A 19,144-nucleotide genomic window follows, 5' to 3' on the forward strand; every position below is an offset into this window, starting at 1 on the left:
TCAGTTATGCCCTGCATTGGCAGAAGAGACCACCAGATTGTCCACAGGATGCACATCATTTCAGTGCACAGCACAAAGATACTTGCAGAGGAACTCTCCGCCCTTCTAGAGGCCCATGTGATCAAACCAATTCCACCAGGGGAAGAAGGGAAGGGATTCTATTCCAGGTATTTCCTTGTGTAAAAGAAGAATGGATGTGTCCCATCCTAGACTTAAGGGCCTTGAACAAATTACTCATCAAAGAAAAGTTCTGGATGGTTTCCATAGGCACCCTTCTCCCCATGATTCAGGAGAATGATTGTCTATGTTCTCTGGACTTAAAGGATGCTTACACTCACATCCCAATACTTCTAGCTCACAGGAGGTATCTTTGATTTCAGCTGGGGACACATCACTAATAGTATCACATGTTGCCTTTTGGATTTGCATCGGGTCCCAGGGTCTTCACCAAGTAGTTTGCAGTAGTCACAGTATCACCACGCAGACTGGGTGTCCATGTGTTCCCTATCTGGATGATTGGCTGGCGAAGAGCACATCAAAGGACCATGCTCAGGACTCCATGCAGAGGACTATTTGGATGTTAGAGCTACTAGGGTTTGGTTTAAACTACCCTAAGTCCTATCTACTCCCTGTTCAGCAATTGGAGTTCATTGGAGCACTGATAGATACCCAGTGGACTCTGACATTTCTCCCTGTGATGCAGGTGAATGCTCTTGTCTACCTTGCCACTCACATTCGAGCCAGTCGGCAGATCACAGCTTGGCAGATGTTGCGGTTGCCGGGCCACATGGCCTCCATTGTCCTTGTGACACCCATGGCATGTCTTCACATGAGAGCTTCCCAGTGGTGTCAAGCCATGGGGAACCTGGAGGATGTCATCTGATTTTTCCCGGAGCTGCTTCCCTCTCTGTTGTGGTGGACAATTCAATCCAATTTGATTCTGGGACTTCCATTCCAAATTCCTCAGCCCTGGAAGGTGCTGAAAATGGATGCATCCCACCTGGGGTGGGGGGGGGGGGCTTATTTAGATGAGCTTTATACTCAGGGTTCTTGGTCAGCCCAGGGGACAGATCTTCACATCTACCTTCTGGAGCTATGGGCAATCTGGAACACTGTAAAGTCTTTCAGAGATCAGCTGGTCAACCAAATTGTACTCATTCAAATGGACAATCAGGTTGCAATGTACTACACCAACAAGCAGGGAGGCTCTGAATCACCCCCTGTCAAGAAGCCATCCAGATGTGGCACTGGGCAGCCCTCCATGGAAAAATCCAACAGCCTGGCCAACAGTCTGAGCAGGGTCATGCAACCACACGAGTGGTCTGTCAACATGGGCATTGCCCATGAGATCTTCTGCGTATGAGGCACCCCCTCAGTAGATCTCTTTGCCACTCAGTTCAATCACAAAGTCCCTTAGTTCTGTTCCAGGATCCAGGCCCATGAGAGCCTAGCATCAGATGCCTTCCTCCTTCTTTGGGGTTCAGGTCTTCTGTATATGTATCTTCCAAACGCCTCCTGTGGGTAAGACTTTTCTGAAACTCAAGCAAAATAATGGGACCATGATTCGGATTGCTCCTTACTGGTCCCGGCTGATCTGGTTCCCTCTTCTTCTGGAGTTATCCTCTGAAGAACCATGGAGATTGGAGTGTTTCACAACCCTCATCACACAGAACGAGGGATCTCTTCTGCATCCCAACCTCCAGTCTCTGGCCCTCATGGCTTGGATGTTGAGAGGTTAGAATTTGCTTCCTTTGCTGAGGGTTTCTCCAGAATCTTTCCATTAAGAGATGTTACTCTTTCAGATGGAGGAGGTTTGCCATCTAGTATGAGGGCAAGGCCATAGATCCTCACTCCTGTCCTACACAGGCCCTACTTGAATACCTTCTACACCTCTCTGAGTCTGGTCTCAGGACCAACTCTGTAAGGGTTCACCTCATTGCAATTAGTGCTTATCACTGTGTAGTGGGTACGCCTATCTCTGGACAGCCTTTAGTTGTTCACTTTAACAGGTTTGCTGTTGACAAAGCATTCTGTCAAGCCTTCACCAGTGTTATGGGACCTCAACATTGACCTCCCCCAGCTGATGAAAGTTCCTTTTGAACCACTTGATTCCTGTCCACTGAAGTAGTTGGCCTGGAAGGTCTTGTTTTTGGTGGCAGTTACTTCAGCTTGCAGGCCCAGTGAGCTTCAGGCCCTAGTAGTAGATCCATCTTATACTAAGTTTCATCACAACAGAATAGTTCTCTGTACGCACCCTAAGTTCCTGCCTAAGGTAGTGTCAGAATTCCATCTGAAAACAACAACACAAAGGAGAGTCCAAGGTCTCCCGCAAAACAACAAAAGTAAAACAAAGATGAGCGGAAGCTGTCCAGAAAGACCAGACTAAATCCACAAATGTAAAAGCCAAAATAGTTTATTGTGACCCAGTCGATTGTCTTGTCAACATTCTTTCCCCGACTTCATACCCATTTTGGCAAAAACGTACTGTATATGTTGGACTGCAAGTGAGCATTGGCCTTTTACTTGGAGCGGACGAGGCCCCATAGACAGCCCATCCAATTTTTTGCATTTTTTGGTACAAACAGAATGGGGGGGGGGGGGGGGGGTCACCACCAGGAAACGCACAATCTCCAATTGGCTGGCAGATTGCATTTCTTTCACTTATGCCTTGAGGGTCATATCAAGGTACACAATATCATAGCCATGGCTGCAATGGTAGCCCACTAGAGGTCAGCCTTTAGTGGAGATCAGCCTGCGTTGAAGAAATTTGCAAGCCTGCAACATAGTCTTCAGTCCACAAATTCATATCTCATTACTGCCTTTAGCAGGGTACCCGATACAACAGTGGGATTGGACAGACAGTACTGCAGAATTTGTTTGGGGTCTAGAATCCAATTCCACCCTCCTAGGCCTGTTTTGTTTTGTTCCAGGCTGCACTCTCAAACAGTTTGTCTATGGTTTCAGGTTAATTTGTGTTTTGACTTTGCTGTTGAGAGGTCCAATTGACCAATGGTTGTTTTTAGTGAGCCTGGTAGCTAGGGATTCCCATATGTGAGAATTACAGGCCTGCTTGTCCTCGGAGAAAACGAAGATACTTATATGTAACAGGTATTCTCTGAGGATAGCAGGCCTTATATTCTCACATACCTTCCCACCTCTCCTTGAAGTTGTCTCCTCTTTCTAGTATGCTATAGTATTGTACTGTTGGTCCTATACTCTCACGGTGGATGGGAAGATACTCATGCACGTGCAGTGGAGCATGACTTGAACTCCAATGAGCTCTGAAAAGATTGTTTACAAGCTCTGGACCGGGCAATGCGGACCACGTTTCCCATATGTAAGAATTTAAGACCTGCTGTCCTCGGAGAATACCTATTACAGGTAAGTATCTTTGGTTTCAGCATGCATGCGTGCACGAGGGTAGTGTGTGCCATGCATGCACCCGGGACAGGCTTGAGGAGCAGAGCTGTGCAGAGATATGAGGACAGGGAAAGGAAGTAAATATAAGGAAAAGATTGTAACGAATGGATATAAGGGGCTGCTGTGTGTGCAGTTTGATTGAGAATTGTTTGAAAATAAGTTTGTTTAGGACAAAATTAAGTTCTATTTGAGGTAAGAGATGAGAGTTCAATGAAAGAGATGTGAATTGAATAAGTGAGAGCTTTCTAATTGCCACACAGAAGCTGGAAAAAGGTCTGTAATTTTTCAAGACAACTGTGAGAGACAGAGTGAGAGAAGAAGTGTGGTAAGAGTTGTCATGAGAAGTTAAATATTATTGTCAGTCTTGCAAAAGTGAATGATTCCTGGAAAAAGATGATTGACAGTGTGAAGGCTCTGATGGAATTACTGAGACAGATGCTTATGTTTGTGACATGTGAGAAAGGGACTTAAAGTATCAGAATAGAGAGACCTAAGTCACCATAAAGGAAAAAAGTAAAGTTTATTTTGCTGCAGTTGCATCTTAGATAGAAGTTTGATTCCGCACTAGTGTTGCTGGATTTCTCAATAATCTTCGACACTGTGGATCATAATATTATGCATATAAGGCTGGCAGAACCAGGTATCGGTGGCACAGTATTTACATGGTTCAAATCCTATTTATCAGACAGACAACAATCAGTTCTGTTCAACAACAGCACATCATTACCTTACACTGAGCAGTGAACTATGGGATGCCACAGAGATCCATACTGTCTCCCATTTTATTTATGGACCCTTTTACAATGTATTGGATGTGCGCTTGACCATTTCTCCACCATGTCTGGAAAAATGGGGGGGGGGGGGGGTCAGGAAATGGACGTGCGGCAAAATGAAAACCAGCGCGCGTCTATTTATGGCTTGAGCTCTTTTTTTTTTTTTGAAAATATTTTTATTGAAGGAAATGTTACATCACATGCCAACACAGTGAGCCAACTGACTCGTACCTTTCCAACAACTACAAGAACACCGCTCTACTGTCGATTCACACAAGGAATGAGTAACAAAATTGATAACCAAATATACAACTCGTTGCCCACAAGCAAGTAATAACACAATCTACCATTCCTTCTAATTTTTTCCCCCCCTTCCCCCCTCCCCACATAACCTTCCACCCCAACCACCTACCCTCCCCCCCACCCTACCCCCGTCCCTCTCCCCCCCCCCTCCACCCCCTCTGTTCCTGGAGACGTTCGGGATTATTTTAAAATTATTTTACAGGGGCATTCAAAGCAACCACTAGTGCAAATCTGCAAGAGATGCAGTTTAAGTTATTACATGGTGCTTTTATAACACGAGAAAGAGGGAAGCAGATGGGGCTTTGGGATGATGATACTTGTATGAGATGTAAACATAGGGTAGGCACGCTAATTCATACTTTTTTGGAATGTACCAAATTAGGTGAGTTTTGGGGGGGAGTGTTGAAAGTATTGGAGCGTATGTTGGCTTGAGCTCTTAATACCACACATTGACTTAGCAGTAAGGGCTCACTCGTTACCTGCGCAGTAACTGTCTAGTGCGTGCCAACTACTGATTACCATTGGGAATGCCCCTGCGGTTGAAAATAGAAAATTATTTTCTACCGCATGTTTTCAGCATGTGCCACATTCAGAATTACTGGCCGGGGCACGCAGTAGCCGGGCAGTAATGCCGATTTGGCGCATGCTGGTCAATGCATACATGCCTTTATAAAAGGGCACTTTAATATCTACTGCAAGCCTCTGGTTGAGAAGCTTCTATCGATGGACACAAAATTCTATTTCTATACTGATTATGTGCAACTGCTCATACCCATTGAGCCAGATGCAACCACAGCCTTGGAGGTGAGGCATTAAGCCCCACCTACTACAGTGACGACATCAGTACTTGATTCCCGGAGTCTAAAAGCGTGTCAGTTTGAAAGGGTAACATCTTTGCTTTTTTGCACTGCCTAAACTATTTGCTGCTATACTTCCATCTAATGCTTCGGGAGGTGTTTGGGGAAGCTTGGTGGTGTGACATTAAGCCCCGCTCAGTACAGTGATGACATCAGTATCTGACTCCCAGAGGCTAAAAGTGCGCCAGTTTCTGGGGTGTGCTGCCTCAGACATGCCACCAAATGGGCACACATAAGGGGCATGTACTGCCCCTTATTGTGTCCCTTTATGGACAATTGTGGTATGGAGATGATAGAATGAGTTTGAGCCTGGGGTATTCATTGTTTTGAATAGGTTTATTTTAAAATTGTATATTGGACTTTTATTTTTATTTTATTATGATGGATTTGCTTGATTTTTTATTGATACTGAGCTTGGTGTGTTTAGGGGATAGATATGATTTTAAAGGTATAGATCCTCATTATGTATTACATTGTCATTCTGATTATTGGAGATTGAGAGGAAGAGAGAGATTGAGTATGGTTTTAATTATGAATCTCAGCTTGATGTCTTTTCCATACCTAATAAATTTGAATTAATTAATTAAGAGAAGACTAAAAGTCATTCTAGGAAGAGTAAACCTTCTTGGTATACTGACACCCTTAGGGAACTGGAAAGGTTTTGTAGACTGTTGGAGAGTTCATGGCGAAAATTACAGGATAGTCAATTGAGAAAATTATGGAGAATTAAAGTTAAAAAATTGGAGTGGAGGAGTAGCCTAGTGGTTAGTGCAGTAGACTTTGATCCTGGGGAACTGAGTTCAATTCCCACTGTAGCTCCTTGTGAGTCTGGGCAAGTTACTTAATCCTCCATTGCCCCTGGTACAAAATAAGTACCTGAATATATGTAAACCACTTTGAATGTAGTTGCAAAAACCTCAGAAAGGCAGTATATCAAGTCCCATTTCCTTTTCCCTAAAAATTATGAAATGGTTGTTACAGAGACAAAGAGATGGTATTATAAAAGATTAATAGGAGAAAGTAATTCAGATATAAAAATTCTTTTTAGGATTTTTGTCTCTCAATAATTCATCTGTTATTCAATTGAGTGATTCATTTCAACCTTCAGCTGAAGATCTGGCAAGTTACTTTGAAAATAAGGTAGAAAAGATAAGATCTTCCCTTCAGGATAATGGATTAAATAATTCTCTAGTAAAATTGGGAGAGGATATAGTCCCACCCAAAGATATTTTTGTTGATCGAATATAGACTTCCTTCACTATGGTTCAGGATAATGAAGTACAGATAAGATTAAAATCATTAGCTGGCAAATTCTGCCTGTTAGATAAATGCCCTTCATTTTTATTAAGTAGTATTCCTTGTTGCTCAGGTTGTGAGCCCTTGAGCCCAGGCCCAGGCCTAGTATAGGTGTTAGGCCGAACAGGCACTACACACTATCCGAACTACTAAGCCCTGCACACACACACAGCAACCAATTTGCACTTCCAGAAAAGGGAAGATAGGGCATACAGGTGGGCCTCATGGCCTATCGGGAACCCATTTACTCAGAATTCAAGCAGGTGGGCCTCACGGCCGAACCGGAACCGACTCATACGTAGGGAGGGGAGAAAGGGAAGCACACACAGAAACACGTCAAGCAGAACCCCATGGCACTTACAGGAAACGAGGAACTATGAAATAAAGATACTGTAGGTGGAGACCCTCAGCAGATAGGGACAGAAAAAGTCAGCAAAAATGGAGTGCGGTGCCTAACACACACACCCAGTACAGAAAGGGAATAGTGCTCAGCAATACAGACGATAGTTACAGCAAAGGAAGAACTAGAATGGTCACAAGCAGTGGCGTACCTAGCGTATTTGACACCCGGACCCGATCATTTTTTAACACCCCCCTCCTCTATATGAAAAAATTATTTTTAATAATAATCCACGAGTCACACAACAAGGGTATACCTAGGAAACGGCAACATCTTAAACATTGCAGTGAGCACTAGAACATCAATACACCCACTATAAAACTAAACAAGACAATAGTAAAAATGATCCTGCCAACACAAAGCCATGTCTTTTTCACATAGGACACAGATACATCCTCGCCAAGTATAGAATAAGTAACCACAAACTAAAAACACAAATATGTAGACAAAAATTAAACTGAACCCCCAATAAGTCAGATTCTGCATACAATGCAACACCACAGAAACAGTGATGCATGTCCCCTAGTACTATGCAATATAAGATAGCACATGTAAATGTGAAAAAACTGACAAATACCAATCACCACTTTACAAATTAACAAACAGAAATAAATTCTGTAAATATATATTGTTGAGAGAAAATGTTTTCCTTTTTATATTAATTTCTGTATTTCCTTACATTTATGTGATAAATGTGAATGTAATTAAGTAAAATGATAAATAAAATTAAAAAAAAAAAAAAAACAAACAGAAATAAAACAAAAAATGGAAAATAAGATGATATCATTTTATTGGACTAATACATTTTCAATTAGCTTTCAGAGGCCAACACCTCCTTCCTCAGGTCAGTATGTTACGGTATCCTGTCCTGACCTGAGGATGGAGTTTTGGTCTCTGAAAGTTAGTCAAAAATGTATTAAAATTAGTCTAATAGAAAGATCTAATAGAAAGAAGTAGGAAAGCAGAGGGCAAAACGGAAAGGAACCATTTTAAAACCAACATACTTTTTTGTAAGCGAAGCAAATGAAGAGAAAAAGAAGGCCACTTTGGTTCTCAAAAGTAGTAGCTGAAAAGGTAAGAAAGATGTTAGCCTTCATAAGCTACTAGCGATTGCAGAAATAGAAAGACAAGCATCAACATCTGGAAAAGCTAAGAGAAGCTGGTAAATTAGTCAGGAAAGGAAAGATGCAAATAGAAAATAAAAATAGCCAATATGGTACAATGGAGGGTGGGTGGGGGGGATGACATTTGTTAGATGTTAGTGATCGGAGGAAGTGCAAAAATGGCCTTGTGAGACTCAAGGGTGGAGGGAAAGAATCTGTAGCTCCTGATAAGAACATAAGAACATAGTCTGAAGTGCAGTTAGGGGCCCTTTTGAGCAGAGCTACTGTTATTGGTTTGTAATTTATCCTTAAAATCGAGCATGGTACCGGAAGATTGGAGGGTGGCCAATGTAACGCCGATATTTAAAAAAGGTTCCAGAGGAGACCCGGGAAATTATAGACTGGTGAGTCTGACGTCGGTGCCGGGTAAAATGGTATAGACCAGTGGCATACCAAGGGGGGGGGGGGGCAGTGGGGTCGGTCCGCCCCGGGTGCACGCCACTGGGGGGGGTGCCGCAGCGTGCGCCTGTCTGCTCCCAGTTCGCTACGCTCACTAAATTCTCTTGTTTGCTGCAGCAGCTCCCTCCTTCTGCCCCGGAACAGGTTACTTCCTGTTCCGGGGCAGAGGGCGGGAGCTGCAGTGAACAAGAGAATTTATCGAGCGTAGCGAACTGGGAGCAGACAGGCGCGCGCTGCGGCACCCCCCCAGCGGCGGTGTCATTTCGCGGGGGGGGGGGGGCGCTGCACCCTGGGGGGGGGGGGGGGGCGCATCAGCGATTTGCCCCGGGTGCCGTCCAGGCTAGGAACGCCACTGGTATAGACTATAATCAAGAACAAAATTACAGAGCATGTTCAAAAGCATGGACTAATGGGACAAAGTCAACATAGATTTAGTGAAGGGAAGTCTTGCCTCACCAATCTGCTGCATTTCTTTGAAGGGATAAACAAACATGTGGACAAAGGTGAGCCAGTTGATATTGTGTATCTAGATTTTCAGAAGGCATTTGATAAGGTCCCTCATTTTTTTTGTTACATTTGTACCCTGCACTTTCCCACTCATGGCAGGCTCAATGCGGCTTACATGGGGCAATGGAGGGTTAAGTGACTTGCCCAGAGTCACAAGGAGCTGCCTGTGCCTGAGGTGGGAATTGAACTCAGTTCCTCAGGACCAAAGTCCACCACCCTAACCACTAGGCCACTCCTCCACTCATGAAAGACTACAGAGGAAATTAGAGGGACGTGGGATCAGAGGTAGTGTCTTACTGTGGATTAAAAACTGGTTGAAAGATAGGAAACAGAGAGTAGGACTAAAAGGTCAATATTCACAATGGAGAAGGGTAGTTAGCGGGGTCCCTCAGGGATCAGTGCTGGGACCTCTGCTTGTTAACATATTCATAAATGACCTAGAGATGGGGGTAACTAGTAAGGTAATCAAATTTGCCGATGACACAAAGTTATTCAAAGTAGTCAAATCGAGGGAAGATTGTGAAAAACTACAAGAGGACCTTACGAGACTGGGAGACTGGGTGTCTAAATGGCAGATGACGTTTAATGTGAACAAGTGCAAAGTGATGCATGTGGGAAAGAGGAACCCAAACTATAACTACGTCATGCAAGGTTCAGCGTTGGGAGTAACGGACCGAGAATGGGATCTAGGTGTCATCGTTGATGATAAGTTGAAAACTTCTGCTCAATGTGCTGCTGTGGCTAGGAAAGCAAATAGAATGTTGGGTATCATTAGGAAAGGGATGGAAAACAAAAATAAGGAAATTATTCTGCTGTTGTATTGCTCCATGGTGTGACCGCACTTCAAGTATTGTGTTCAATTCTGGTCGCCGCACCTCAAAAAAGACATAGTGGAATTGGAAAAGGTACAGAGAAGGGCAACAAAGATGATACAGGGGATGGGATGGCTTCCCTATCAGGATAAGCTGAAGAGGCTGGGGCTCTTCAGCTTGGAGAAAAGGCAGCTGAGGGGAGATATTATAGAGGTCTATAAGATAATGAGTGGAATGGAATGGGTCGATGTGAAGCATCTGTTTACGTTTTCCAAAAATACTAGGACAAGGGGGCATGCAATGAAGCTGCAGTGTGGTAAATTTAAAACGAATCGGAAGACATTTTTCTTCATTCAACGCATAGCTAAACTCTGGAATTTGCTGCCGGAAAAAGTGGTTAAGGCGGTTAACTTAGCGGACTTCAAAAAAGGGTTGGACGGCTTCCTGGAGGAAAAAGCCATAGAATGTTATTGAATGGACGAGGGAATACAGTATTTCTAGGCTGGGTGGGACAAATTGCTTGTTCTTTTGGCCGCTGTCGGTGACAGGGTGCTGGACTCGATGGACACTTGGTCTGTCCCAGCATGGCAATGCTTATGTACTTAAGGCACAAAGAGGGGCATAATCGAACGCGAACGCCCATCTCCATGGGCGTCTATGTCCGAGAACGGGTACATGAAGGGGCGGGACAGACCGTATTTTCAAAAAAAATGGGCGCCCATCTTTTTTTTCAATAATACGGTTTGTGCCCGGCAAATGCATCGGATTTGTGTGGATTTGAGCTGGGCGGTTTCGTTTTTCAGCGATAATGGAAACCGAAGGCGCCCAGCTCAAAAACAAACAAATCCAAGGCATTGGGTTGTGGGAGGGGCCAGGATTCGTAGTGCACTGGTCCCCCTGACATGCCAGGACACCAACCGGGCACCCTACGGGGGCACCTGTAACATTTAAAAAAAAATAAATACCTCCCAAGTCCATAGCTCCCATCGCTTAGGTGCTGAGCCCCTCAAATCCCCCCCAAAACACACTGCCCACAACTATACACCATTACCATAGCCCTTATCGGTGAAGGGGGGCACCTACATGTGGGTACAGTGGGTTTTGGGGGTGGTTTGGAGGGCTCCCATTTACCACCACAAGTGTAACAGGTAGGGGGGGATGGGCCTGGGTCCACCTGCCTGAAGTCAACTGCTCCAGGGACCTGCATACTGCTGTGATGGAGCTGGATATGACATTTGAGGCTGGCATACAGGCTGGGAAAAACAGTTTTTAACCCTAGAACGCATGACGTTAAAAATATACATATTAACGTCATGGGGGCCTTTTAGGCCCCCATGCACATAATGTAGAAAAACACACTTAAATAACTTTCACAAGTTTATTTCAAAATTGCTCAATAAAATATGAATAGTGGACAACATTTTAATTATAATTTTTCACAGAAAACACCAAAAAATCTTTTTTTTCCCAAATTTCACGCAAAGACATGAAAACACACAAAAATGCATAGAAATCTATAGCAAACTAGCTGCAGCTACATTTTTATTCTAACTTTCTTTTCTATTATATTAGTCTTCCAAACAATTCTGACATGTTATTTTTTCAGAAGAGTGTTCTTTGCAAACAGTTTCCTTACAAGTGGAACAATATCGCTCAGTTTTCCTCTCTATGTTTCTTGGACACATGAAACAACGCTTTCGTTTTCTTTCTCCTGGCTCTGGAGTAATCTGAAACTGTACGCCACACCGTTTCATTGCTTCTTTAGTTTTCTTTGGCAAGCATTTCAAGTCGCTTCGCTCTATCATGTGAGGTATTACAAGTTCATGACAAAGGTCCTTCAAGAATAAGCGTCTCCTGTCCTTCCTCTGTGCATGAAATTCAGGATGAGTTTCTGTATAAATAATGAATGAATTTAGGGCTGCTACATCAAGCATATTTGAAAATAGTACTACAGGCCATCGTTTTGTTTGCCTCTTACACGGATATTCTCCCACCATCTCATCCATTTTATCTACACCTCCTTTTGTTGCATTGTAATGCAGGATGATTTCTGGTTTCAATTTTTGGTTATTGCTGTCAACACTGCAATCGTGATGCATGGTACTGAGTAAAATTACAGATTTCTCCTTCTTTGCCTTGTAAGATACCAAAGTCGCTTTGTTATTGAATCCAAAGACACTCTCATAAAGTGCTCGCTGACGATTGTGTTTGAGTGCTGCTGGAATTTCTCGTCTGTTTTGCTTTATAGTACCAACAAGTGTAATAGCTTTTGCAAGCAGAAAATTGCCTAGTTCAACATTGGTGAAATAATTGTCCATGGTGATGTTTCTACCTGAATTGAATATTGGAACAGCAAGAGTTTTGACTATTTCAGACCCCAGATCCTTCTGTACTGGTGCACCAACCTCTTTGCCACAGTAGATTACGCCATTTATGCCATAATAATTTGCAGAATCACACATCCAGAAGATTTTTATACCGTACTTGGCTGGCTTGCTGGGCATGTATTGTATGAATTTGCAGCGTCCTCTGAACGGTACAAGTTGCTCATCTACAGTAACATTAGTACTAGGATTGTAAAGTTTTGTGCAATTTTTGATAAATATGTTCCAGATATAACTGATAGGGGCTAATTTGTCTGTTTCAAACCTCGCTGCACGAGTTCGCTTATCATCAAAGTGAATGATCCTTCTAATTTCCTCATATCTGCCCACTGACATTGTCGCCTTATAGTGTGGATCAGAAAGTGGGTCCAGAAATAATTCTCGTATTGGGACATCATACGATTTTTGACTCCCTGCCAGCAGGAAAAGTCCAATATATGCATAAAGTTCCTCTTTTGAGATATTTTTCCAGGACTTATTTTTTGCTGAAGCGATACGTCTTCCTTCTAGGTTTGAACATAATAGGACCTCTTCTGCAATATTGTCAGAAAAATAAGTACAGAATACATCTTTAGGGGTAAAGTAACTGGGACTTCCCACAGCTCCTTGAGCCTGTCTCACAATATTGTGTATTGGAGTACGTCCGACTAATGTAGGATTACTGTCCCAAAAAACATTCGTTTTGGATGTTCTACTTATCACTTCTTGAGGATCCACTAGATTCACTTCTTCATCATCAGAAGAATCACTGGATGAGGATGTTTGATTAGCTGGTGGCAGATATTCTTCATCAGACAAAGATAGTTCACTTTCATCATCGCTTTGAAACATAATCGCTTCAATCTCTTGGTCAGTCAGACACTTGGAGGAAGACTGTGCCATTGCTGACTAGATGTTAGAAAATGAAACAGATTTCCTCTCAACAGCTTATCTTATCACAGGTCCTTCAGCAATTAGCTCACAGTGTATACTGTCCTCAGTGTTCAGAGGACCTGAGGTGATGTCATGGCCTTATCACTCCCTCCAAAAATCACATGACATCTTCACATGTTATTATCCACACCCTGGCCCCTCCACCAGCATTACTGAGTACAAATAAAGTAACTTGAGACACAAACACTTCTGAGAACATGATAAAAACAGCGGGGGCCTAAAAGGCCCCCAATTCGTACAGATGTAGTTTTCACCAAACAAGCATTGTTACACCATAATGCCTATGAAAAAAAATTATATGAACAACTGGATATTATCAACAATGACATACTTGAGTAATACCTTGAGTTTCAAAATTCTAACTAAAGTAATTTTGCAGATAATAGCAAAAATGTAAGCATGGGGGCCTAAAAGGCCCCCAATATGCGTTCTAGGGTTAAAGTTCTTTTTTTTTGGTGGGAGGTGGTTAGTGTCCACTGGGGGAGTCAGGGGTGGTCATCCCCTATTCCCTCCGTGATCATCTGGTCATTTAAGGCACTTTTTTGGGACTTGTTTGTAAAAAAAAAAAAGGGTCCAAAAAATGACTCAAATTTGCGCTAAAACGCCTTTCTTTTTTTGATTATCGGCCGATAAACACGCCCCAGTCCCGCCTTCACCACACCTCTGACACGCCCCCATCAACTTTGCCCGTTTCCGCGACAGATTGCAGTTGAAGACGCCCAAAATCGGCTTTTGATTATACTGATTTGGGCGCCTTTGCGAGATGGGCACCCATCTCCCAATTTGGGTTGAAATATGGGCGCCCCACACTTTCGAAAATAAGGCTGTTAGGCACCTATGTGTGCACTGTGCACCAGATTGGAACTACCGCCCGGCTCCCGTGTGGCCTGGGTGGTAATTCCATTTTGACATGCGCCCAAAACACGCGGTAGAAAATATTTTCTATTTTCTACCACGTGGCATTTACCCAGCAATAATCAGCAGTGTACATGCATTGGCTGCTTACTGCCTGGTTAACATGCGAGACCTTAACGCTAAGTCAGTGGGTGGCAGTAAGATCTCAGATCGAAAATGGACTTGCGCTGGTTTTAATTTTGCCGTACGTCCAATTTTAGCCACAAAAAAATGCCTTTTTTTTCCAGGTGCGCTGAAAAATTGACATGCGCCCATCCAAAACACGTGCCTACACCAGCGCAGGCCACTTTTAGGTGCACCTTAGTAAAAGGATCACCTTAGTGAACTCATGTAATTTAACTTTAGTATTGTTGGGATATACAAAAATGTCTGTTGCAATCATTTGGTTACAAAACATACATTTGCCACATTTGAAATGATCAGATTTCTTGTTTCTAATTTTTGGAGCAGGAAGGGTCGATGGGATAACTTTATTTTGCTCTCTAGTGTGCTATAATCAAAGACTGACCTTTAAAACAGTCTAAGCTTTGGAGTAAATGCCAGTGTTATCTTAATTTTTTTATATTCCCAGCCAGATATGAAAAATGTGAACAAGCAAACGTCCTTGATGTTCCTCTGTTCTGTGGTCAGACTGGTGATTTGTATTTCTAGTTTTTACATGTGCATGAGTTATCTTCTCTCTCCCTGAACCTGTGCTCCAGGTCTGTAGCCTAAAGTTCAAATTCCTGGAAGGTGCTACAGAGTTTTCTTATGCATAAAAATTGACTTATGGGAAGATTATCTTTAAAGCTTCTTAAATGGAAGCTCTGATCATGTAAATCAGTGGCGTAGCCATGGGTGGGTCTGGGTGGGCCAGGGTCCACTCTATTTGGACTCTGGCCTACCCAAAATTGTGCACTCTTGTTATGGCTTGCAGAGGTCCTCAAACCCCGTCAGCTGAAGATTTCCTCCTTCTCAGGCAGCCAGTGCTTTTTCAAATGGCAGCTGGCAGCACTTGCCTCGAGCTGAAACCAACACCAGCCACTCTTCACATGCTTAGTTTTCATGTATGCACAGCCTGCTGGCCATGGCATCAGCTCAAGGAAAGTGCTGCTGGCTTGTTTGGAAGAGTGCTGACTGTCTGAGCAGGAGGAAATCTTCATCTGGCGGGGTTTGTGGATCCCCTCCTGTTCAGGTATTTAATATTGTGGGCTTGCAGGTGGAGAGAGGGATGAAGAGCTGAGCAGAGGGGAGCTAGGGACAGGGGGGAGGGCATGAATTCTATGCCCACCCACCTTGAACTCAGGCTCACCCAAAAGTGATCATCTGGCTACGCCCCTGATGTAAATACTTACTCCTGTCAGTGGATTTTTTAAATACTGTAGTTTCAAAATGGCCTCTTTTCTTCTTGATCAAGATATCCAAATAGGAGATCTCAAATTCTTCACAAATCACTTGGATTTCTAATTTACATCACATTGGTTGAGCCAGTGAGTAAAAACAGTTCAATTGTTGGCAGTCTCCTTGCCATAAAAAATAAAAAGAATATTGTTGATGTATCTTTTCCAAAGAAAGATGATGTCACTGTAATCATTGCAATCTAAAACAGTATCTTCAAAGTTCTCTAGATATAGGTTATCTAAGTCCAGGGCCAAGGTGGTCCCCATGGTGATGATCAGATTTCAAATATGACCAAAATTATACAGGGGATGGAACTCCTCTCATATGAGGAAAGGCTAAAGAGGTTAGGGTTCTTCAGCCTGGAAAAAAGATAGCTGAGGGTCTACAAAATTCTGAGTGGTGTAGAATGAGTAGATATGAATTTATTTATTTTTACTCTTTCAAAAAGTACAAAGACTAAGGGATTCTCGATGAAGTTATAAAACCGCTGTGATTGGCAGGCACTTCTGCTTTTTTTAAAATGCAAGAAGCATAACAGGCACTTCTGTGGCAATTTATTAGGGGCTACAGATGGCTATTATACACGCAGCTTGTCTGCGTGTATGAAGCCATCTTTGGCATGCACAGAGCAGCCACGCCTAACGCTTGGCTGCTCTGCGCATTCTCAGCTGACCGACTGGCTTCCCCCCAGGAAAGAAATTGCATGCAAATGAGCTAACAGCGAGCAGCTCATTTTTGTGCGATTTCCTTCATGCATGCTTGTTTTTTTCAGAATCGCTAAGCAGCAACCGGGAATCGGTAAGGGAAGGGATTTTTCCGTGGAGTTAGTACATCTGGGCCTGAGCCATTCAATATGCATAACTGATAGTATTCTATAAGTTATGTGTATCGCGTGGTGACATGCCCATGCTCTGCCCATGTGTACACCCCATTGCAGTTATGCACTAGGGACCTAATTCAATATATGCCTAAAAAAGTGGCGCCAATCAAAACCACATTTAGGCATATTCTCTAAGCCGTGCCTAAAGTTAGGTGCGGTTTATAGAATATGCATAATGCTGTTCACGTGAATAAAATTTAAGCATGGTTCATACAATACTTGTAACGCCGTGCACATGACTAAGATCAAGGTGCAGCAAATTACACCAATGAAAACCTGGTGTAAATGCCCACACCTAAATTTAGGCACAGAGCAGGTTCTTCTATAATACTCTACACAAATTTTAGGAATCTCCATGACCTGCCCCTGCTCCCATGCCCACATCCCCTTTTGAGATCAGTGGTAGAATTTATGCAGACTACTTTAAAGAATACTCTTAACAAGTAGTGCACGTAACTTCCAATTAGTCCCAATTAGTATTGATAATTGCTTGTTAACATCCATTTATCAGCGCTGATTGGCTCATTACTCAATTAAGTTGCATGCACAAATGGCTATGTGTACCTATTTACATGTATAACTCTACGCACCATATATAAATTCAGGGTAAGTGATTTTGTAAAGTAAATTGCAATTATTTATTTATTTATTTCCAGCATTTGTATCTCACATTTTCCCACACACAAGCAGGCTCAATGTGGCTTACAAGTCAATAAGAAATAGGGTCAGGTAAGGGAGGGGTACATGTGTAAAATAAGGTACAAAATAATAAGGAATAAAATGGTCCTTTGAGGCAACATAATGTAGAGTCTATTGAACAGCATCAGTAGGGTAGGCCTTACAAAACAGATAGGTCTTTAAAGAGCGCCTAAAGTCTTGATGATCATGCAGCGTTTTCACGCAGTTCGGTAATGCATTCCACATCTGCGTTCCTAAGTAGGAGAAATTAGATGCGTAGGTGGATTTGTATTTAAGACCAATGCAACTGGGATAATGAAGATTCATATAATTACGAGAAGATCTGTAATTGGCACCAGTGATGTTTATAAGTGCTAGTATTCTATAATGGAGCTTATTTGGCAATTAACATTAGGTGGCAGCTTATAGAATTGCCCTTTATGTGCATGTGACACATTTTCTGTGTTCTGTTCTGAGTATTCATTTATACGTCATATATATAGTATACATGCACTCCCTTATGTTGTCTTTCTCTCTCTCTCTCTCTCTCTCTCTTTCTCTCTCTCTGTCTCTTAAAGACAGTTCCTTTTGGCCATTTTAAAGCACAGATATGGGACAAAACAAATTGTCTAATACCCTAAACAGTGCAAATGTCTGTCCATCAAGGTATCACAGTCATTCAAAGCATAATTTTTACATTCTTCCCCTCATCATATTTGTCCTTATTTTTTTTCTTAACTCCTCAAGTTTCTGCAGTACATTCTCTGGCTTATTAGGTCACTTCAACCTGTAACATTATCTCCTGTTCCGTGGACAGAACAACTTCCTGTTGAAAAATGGTCCCAGGAGGCCTTTGGCTGTGCATAGGTTGATCTTCTTTTCTGGAGGATCCTTCTATGATATTTCATATTTTTGGCTGGGTCTGAAGTAATAGATCATAGATCTGAATCATAGCTCCATTACTTTAAAAAGCTCCTTAGTGTGATTTCCCCAGCTTAGTTTTAAATGGATTCAAATTATCCAATGCTGGATGTGTAGGCAAGATAATGTTCTGTTAATGCCAGCTGTAGAGTATATCTGCTTTGGATTACTTCCCAAGAGCAGAAGGCTCCTGCTAATGTTTGATTCAATGCTGGACTGCTGTATCTCCTGTTCCCCCCTCCCCCTTTCTGTCTCTAAGAGGCAGGAATACTCCAGATGGGTTCTTTATTCTTTTTTTTATTTTCTAGCTTTTTTACCTCGATGGAATAAAAGCTTACAAATCCTCATTTGAATACTTTCTTCTACTTACCTCTCTCCTATTCCCGCTCTATTCTGAGTGTGTTATCTGTGGGGGACACCTTTTACTATTTCAAAATATTGCATCGTATTACAACAGATTGCACCAAATACTTGGAGCTGATATAATGACTGGGATTTTCATCAATTTTATGCTCCATTATGACACACTGCATACATTTCATGCTTTGCCAGTTTGTCTGTAGCAATGGGAAATAATCATGACAAGTAATAAAGAGCTACTTGTATTCTGTTATTAAACCTAGATTATACAGGAACAATGAAGGATGCATTTCTAAGAAGCAAGAGCATGAGTTAGTACAGATGGCATTAAAATGTTTTATTTGTAACAAGTATTTTTGCAGTAAGTGGTTGTGATGTGTGACTGTCCTTGTTGAGAGAATATGGATAGCACATTCCATTTAACTTTTAAAAGAAGAATTGAACTATTTGCAAGCCTCCCTTTCATGCACATTGTACAAAACTTTTAATGGTCAGTTTGCAACATGACGTCGTGTACATTCAAAAGTCATAAAGTTCTTTAAAAGTAAAAGATTGTGTGATTAACATGTAAAAGAATCCTATAATATTTTATAATCAGTTAAGGTTGGCAAATTTGTAGTGATAGAACAAAAAGCGTTGACTGTCATGCCATGAGATGGATTTTAAGTCAGCAAATAACCAAAATTTAAAAAAAGAATATATAGTAACAAGGACCTATCATTCCTTCACATTTCAAACAAATCAAGGCAGTACTACTAGCTCA

The sequence above is a fragment of the Microcaecilia unicolor genome, chromosome 3, assembly GCF_901765095.1.
Source record: "Microcaecilia unicolor chromosome 3, aMicUni1.1, whole genome shotgun sequence".
NCBI lineage: Eukaryota > Metazoa > Chordata > Amphibia > Gymnophiona > Siphonopidae > Microcaecilia > Microcaecilia unicolor.